We start from the raw sequence: 7,159 nt of genomic DNA, 5'->3' as shown, positions 1-7,159 counted from the left end.
TGAGCTGGAATATGGTCACTGATTTTTCACAAGTGTGAAGTGATGTGTTCATACTTCAGCATCTCTTAACCTTTCTATCAAGTGAAAGACGACGACCAGCTGTCCTCTGCCCAAGCTGTGGTGTAGGAACCAGTCAGTACTGTGTGTTCAAATAGGAGAGTCCTCCCTCACCCTGTGGCTCCTTCGTTACCCTGTGGCAGAAGGCTGAGGCTGTGACTATGGAGGTGAATATACAAGTATTAAGCTTAACAGGGGAACACAAAGGGCTCTGTCTTGCACAATATATACTTCATTTATTTTAATGGAAACAGCATTACTTGTTATGGAGTGTATACGACAGCTTTAATGCTGGTGGAGAGGCAGAGGACACAGACTCATCTGTCTACCTACAGTGTGGAATGAGCCAAAGTCATCTGCAGATGCAAATGATCTACACTACCTCTACTTTTATAGTGTCCTCACATTGAAATAAGCTGCTGCTCCCTTCCCCAAGTCAAGAAAGCAATTGCTTGAGCAATTTTCTGCTGATGAATGGAGTTAAATGAGCATTTATCCATTTTGCTGGAATTTGGGCCATGCCGCCACCAGTGCCCTTGGGCACAGTGTGTTTATTAAGCAGCTGTGACGATGCCCTTTTGTTTTCTGTCAGGCTGTGAGGCTTTGCTTGGCTAACTTGTCACTCCAGCAAAAGTCCAGAGCGACAACAAAACTCTGCCCATACTTGGGAGCTGCAGAATAAGGGCTCCTATTATGTGCTGTATGAGCCAGTGTACACAGCAGATGCAATATTTACTTCAGCAAGCAAAACAAGTTCACATTTACTGTCAGTAGGCCAAGAAAGTCTTAATGAAAGCTTGTTCTATCCTTCACCAAGAGCCTATTCACTCCAGAGAAAAGTTACTTGACCAAAGCTCAACAATCTGAATAGGGTTTTAGCCTTAGCTGACAACAGCACTGTGCAACCTGTAACACCCAGCTCCCACTACAGCACGGCGTGGTGGGGCTTTCCCAGGGCTTCCCAGCCCAGCTGCTGGAGGTTGGCATTGCTCACAGCATCGCTCCACGACTTCCAGAAGCTTTCGTAAGCACAAACCACACAACTATAACCATGCACCCTGAGCTGCCAGATTCTGTCCCCTTTCCTGGTGCACAGCACTCAGTGCCAGACCCTGAGGTCTCAGGTAGATCAGCAGTGTGTGTATGTGAATATAAATGCTTGCCTCGTTGCTATCCCCACAGTTCTGAGATACAGGGAGTAGTGACTACTTTGCTGATCAATAAATTAATGGATCGATGTGAAAAAATGAACTGGAGATGCCCCACAGCTGCAGCCTTTGGGCCTTATGAAGGTGAAAGGCAGACTTGCTAGTTTTTGAGCCAACCATGAGGTATCTCCTCCTGCCTAATGATAAATTGAGAAAGCAGCCAAGAGGATTTTGCTCTAGCCATAAAATATATTAAAAAAAAACCAACATCCAAACAAAAAAACACCCCACACCCAATGGAAAAAAATAAAACTCAGCAGGATTCATTCTGTAGATCAAGAGATCCTCCAGTGACTCAGGTGGAATCTGACTGCTCTACCACTCACCTCACTGCAACGACTGCCTCTTGCCATGGGGCTTTGAACATCTGAACATCTGCAACTGGGACCAGATGCAGGCTGGAGGCTGCTGCCAGGTGTGGGCAGAGCAACGCAGCAGCAGTGTGCAAACTGCACTTGCCCTGCAGGATCTGCCTGCCCCAAAGCCATGACCACAGCCTAAGTTCAGTCTTACTCAAGGGCGAGCCGGCTGTGCTTTAAAGCAAGCTGTAGAAACTCACTGTGATTAAAAATGAAACAAAATGATACAATTCTCACTGAAGTACAAACAAGTTTCTGGCAATTTCTATATGCTTTTGCTGCCCGTTTCCATGACAAAGGAGCTTTAGAGCCATCACTGATGACCTTCACGCAGTTTTTCAAGTCTGAGCACATAAAACATGTTTACTTTGCGAACTTCTGATTCTGCTCCCAGCAGGAAATAAATGTGTACTATTTCAATGGAAATCGTTGCAGAGTGAAGGGACTGAGAAACCTGGAGCAAAGTACCCAGACCAAGACAAAAAATGGCGCCCAGTGCCTCTGACACACAGTCAGTCTCCAACCAGGCTTCCCTTCCCCAGTTCTTACAGGTTCAGATGCAAAGTTATTCATTATTTTCTCATCATTATCACTTCTGCAGTTATATGACTCCGGTATCCATGAATAATGTATTTTTAAGCTTTTGTTAGAGCTTTAGCACGTTAAAGGGATTCACCAGCTCTGTTACGTTTGGGAGTTCAGTTGACAGCACGAGCAGCGCCATCACTTGTTGCTACCTGCTAAAACACACAACAGAAAATCCACCAGTGTTACTGTCTTTAACCTGCGATTCCTTGAAAACACTTTCCTTTCACAGGAATACTTGGCTCTCAAAGCTTGTTTGCAAATCTCAAAGCATTTAAAAAACATCAAACCTTGCCTTAAAGGGAAAAACAGAGGCAAAGCAGCACAACTGAGCTGGGAAAGGGAATCCAACTGCCCTGATTCCTCAGCTCAGTTCCAGAGCCCAGCTGCACAGCAAGCTGTGAGCACTGGAAGCCCCTCACTGCTTCTTCCAGCACGCTTGTAGAATCTCCCAAGGATGGAACTGAGGTCCTGAGCCGCCTCTGGGTGTGATTTTATGCCGGCATCTCTCTATAACCTGCTGATTTTGACCATGAATTTGTATAGTGTCTGATGGAAACATCTTTCTTCTTAGGGAGGGTTTTGGCTGACAACAGGAGTAAGTTAGCACAGTTCTACTGCTGCAAGGGCCCCTGTTCATGCCAAAGCTGACCGTGTTACATTTGTCTGCAAGATGCACTTAAGAACCCAGCCATGTACTGAAGCAGATAAAGAAGGTTAGCTTTAATGAAAGGTTAAACTTCACAGGGAATTTTGTACACTGCCAGATGCCAGCCTAGCAAAATGTCATAGATGGCATTTTGGAAAAGGCAGCCTTAATTAGTGAACAAATTGTACTGTTACCTGTTATCGGAACAAAATAGCCCAAGTAGTGTAAAAATGAGATTAGGAAATTAATTCACAAGCTGGCTGGGGAGCATTGTGCCACTGGTGTCCGAGGATGGCGAGATCTAAGTGCTGCCTCAGATCTCCCCCAACACACCAAGCGCCACAGATGTAAGACCTTTGCAGATAACAGCACCATTAGATTCAGCCAAACGTCAGATTTGAGCTGTGCGTATCTCACCTGCATTGCTAGTGGGACATCTGCCATATAGGAATTGCAATCAGTGCTGCAAGGAGTGAAGGAAAGAAGGGATAATCAGAAGGGAAAGCACGAGAAAAGAGAGATTGCTTGTATTTTAGGAAAATTCTAAGGACCCAGAAGCCCTAGCTTTCCAGAAGAGTCACCTGGCTCTCCTTGGTGTGTTAAAGACGTGATATTTTTTGACCCCATGTACAGCATCACACATGTAAGGTTTACAACCTACCACGGCCTGCCTGTATTTTAAGCCTTTTTCTGTATGACGAACCCATGTTTTGCTCAGCTGGTTCATGTGGACACAGGTCAATTGCAAATCCAACGATCTGCTAATTCTTTTGGCAATTAGAACTTCCCACAGCCAAGTGCACACTGACACAGAACCTCACTGCTGTTTGCTCACACCGCTCAGTATCATTTGGACTTGATGACCTTGGGGGTCTTTTCCAACCTTGATGATTCTATGATCTCAGCCTGCTTGAAGGCAGCTGAGCTCTGCACTTCATTCCTCTCGCAGAGAGAACAAATCAACACGAGTACAGCACAGAGTCAGATCTTAGCTTTCAGAAAGTTTGCTTTCTGGTTACTTGTCTGCAAGGATGGTATTTTTCTTGCCAATGCTGTTTCCTTGGGCTGGCTGTGTCCAGGAGCTGGGCAGCTGTCAGTCTGGCTGCTCAGAGCACTGCAGAGCTCTCTCAGTCTCTGTTTGCTGATCATTCAACCGCCAATTAATGCCCCATCTGTAGAGGAGCTCAGCACCACCATAAGCTGCCATATCACTGCAGAGCATCAGCTGCTGACAGAGCTCAGACCCCAAATGCCTCCCTGCCTCTAAAACCTGCAGAATTACTGCACACAAGAAAAGCACAGAGAAAGCATCCACCCTCGCAAAGGGACTTTGATTCCTTCTGATTCCACAAAGCTCTTTCACATGTTGTGTCACCAGGCCAATACTTAACAGCCCCATTTCCAGAGAGTGGAACCACTGACCTCACCCATCCTCCACAAGGCAGGACAGTCAGACTTTTAGGTATTTGTCCCCCATCCCTCACAAGATTTGGGTCCATATGGGTATCATCTCTCATATAACGTCAATGCTAATGGATCGATGCGCCATCTCTTGCTATACAAAACACAGTGCTCTCAGAAAGAACCTGATCACTGCAGGACTTGCTTTTACCTACTGACAGCAAGCATGCCAACAGCCAACGTAATGCAATACCTAATAAGAGGATTAAGTAGAGAGGATTTCTCTTTAATATTGCATTAGCAAAGGCAGATACCTTTCCTGCCCGTTCTAACTCCCTCACAGGATACGATGTCCATGCTTGTAAGGGAAGCTTACTGACATCTGAGCAGCTGATAAATCTGGCTTTGTTTTTAATGACCCCAAGAGCTGTTCCCACATGCTCACATAATCTTACCAACAATTTACCCTCATAAATTAACAAGTAGCCTTAGGGCTTTTTAACCCTAGAAGCTAATTTAGATCCTTTGCATTTCTCCTGGTTGTAAGTGAAGGCTCAGGGCAGCCAGGGCTGCACCTCCCCAGCCCAGCAGCACACTGCAGGAGGGATGCAGCCCCTGCACGGGCAGTCCTGACACCTCAACCCCAAGGAAAAAGACCTCAAAAGGAAAAAGGATGAACTGAGTGTCACAGCTCCTGGATCAGAGTAAATGTTTTTGTGTCTCTGCTGCTAAATACTGCTTGACACTTGCAGTTATTTTCCCTTCTCTGCTTCAGTTTGTTGTTTCTATAAATGAGTGGGGTGGCACTTTGCTGTCTTACAAGGCCTCGATCAATAAGAACATATTAAAGATTAATATGTAAGAGCATTAAAGCAACCACACTATGCTAATGCCTCCCACCTAAATACCATGGAATGCTCCATAGGCTTTGAGCCGTTAAACAAAGGACTGGAAATCACAGATGTCCGAGAAAGAAAACAATTACATGCCGAGATGACACACTGGGCAGTTCCCATAAAAATCAATGGGAGAGCATGGCAATAAATTGCTGGGGAGATGAGCTTTATTTCATGGCTCATAAGTGAGGATGCGATGCTACCAACCTGACAGTCTAGGAGGGCTGAGCTCACACTGCAGTATGTGGGGATACAGGGGGGGGACATGGCATTGCTTGGTCAAGCTGCACAAATACCTCAGGTGTGGGGCTCACCCAATGTCCACCCGATGCTTCAAGCAAACAAATTATTCACTAATAATGTCACTGCTCCACCTTAAAGAAGGAGGAACAGAGAAGGGAGGCAGCGTGCCTGAAAACAAACAAAATTTATGACAAAGCAACAAGTTGAAACAGGACCAGGGTTCCCATGTGCCTTGAAATTTGTGTCCCAGGCCAGATCCTAACCAAAGCAGAAAGATGGGGCTAGCTGGTTTTGTGTTAGGAAAATTGTTAACACATGGCAGTCATCAAATAAGACTGGCAGCAACTGCAGAGCTACAAAATACATTATGAGAGGAGAAGATGCATATTTGAAAGACTGGGAGTTTGGAGGCTGTGCTGTGCTCACTGAGCTGCTGGGGTGGCTGAATGTGAGGGAAAATACATGTTAATATGCAAGGTGTCCTGCAAACACGAGTAGCTTTGCTGCTCCCTTGGCTTGCTGGCAGAACATTTCTCTGCCCTCGTATGCCAGACTCTGAGTATGTGCCAATAAATTCTCTTTCTGGATTACCATACAAATGGCTTGTTTTGATGCTGGCTGCTCACTTCGGGAGCGTACTGCCATCCTCCAGATCCATCAACAGTAAAAGCCAACAGGGGATCTACACAAATTAGTACTTTGTGGACATACCTAGAGATAAAGGTCCATGGGGACGATAGATAGCATTAAGTAAGTTATACAAATCCCTGAGGTTCAGAAAAAATTAAAAAAAGATTTAGGGCTCACCACCTACTCTTCTAATTTCCTTGCGCAAAGGAGATCTTTTTATCTGACAGTGAAAAACATGAGCTCCCAAAGTCTCAAGACAACAAATAAACCCAAAACACGAATGCACTTCCCTTCCAGCCTAGCCTTATCCTCTCCCCAGACACTGCTCTTGCCTTCAGCTCCCTCCTTCAGGCTGCCAAACCCACACACAACCCCAGCTGGGCAGGCGTTTCCATCCATCTCCACCTGATTTTCAACCATTTACGTCTTCCATAGCATTTCTTCCTGATAATGATTTCTTACTGCCCTCCAAAAGACATTTGAATCTGTTTTCCCAGTTCACGCGGCACAATAAATTATCAGGAATCAAATTAGCTATCAGAAGCCTAATAGACTTGCTCCTTCAAGGGCTAAATTAGTTTTATCACACTTTATCTGGAAGAGGGGAGCTCTAAAAGCAGGTTTTGTTCCTCATTATGTACACTGAAGCCTATCTTCAGCAGCCACTCAGGGGATCAAGAAAAGTCAGTAGCTCAGCACAGATGGCCTTGAACTAAAGGTCAAATAAAAGAGCATGAAAAACGTGGAAATACTTTAAAATTGCTCTTTCAGACAGCAGCTGCTGGTTGAGTAACTTTTCTGTGTGGGCTTCACCATCTTTGAAATGCCTTCTCAGTATTACTGCATTCAATTTAAGCCTGCAATAAATTTTTTTGTTTGTTTGTTTAGTTTTGCTGTGTGATCTAAGTGGGATTTCTGGTGTCTCTCAATAAAGAAAATACATGTGTGTGTGCTTTACTGTGAGAGGCTTAGGAAATAGAGAAGACTTTGTGTGATAATAAAGCAGGTTGGAGTCTCTATTATGTAGTACAAGTTAAGTACAAAAGCCCTCCAGACCAGTCTATAATAAATACTTTTCCCTGTGTATAATATCGTGATCTCCATTGGCAGCTGAGTGGATGATGAGCCTAC

Source organism: Lagopus muta, chromosome 9, assembly GCF_023343835.1.
Source record: "Lagopus muta isolate bLagMut1 chromosome 9, bLagMut1 primary, whole genome shotgun sequence".
Taxonomy (NCBI): domain Eukaryota; kingdom Metazoa; phylum Chordata; class Aves; order Galliformes; family Phasianidae; genus Lagopus; species Lagopus muta.
This window is presented reverse-complemented; position numbering follows the sequence as displayed.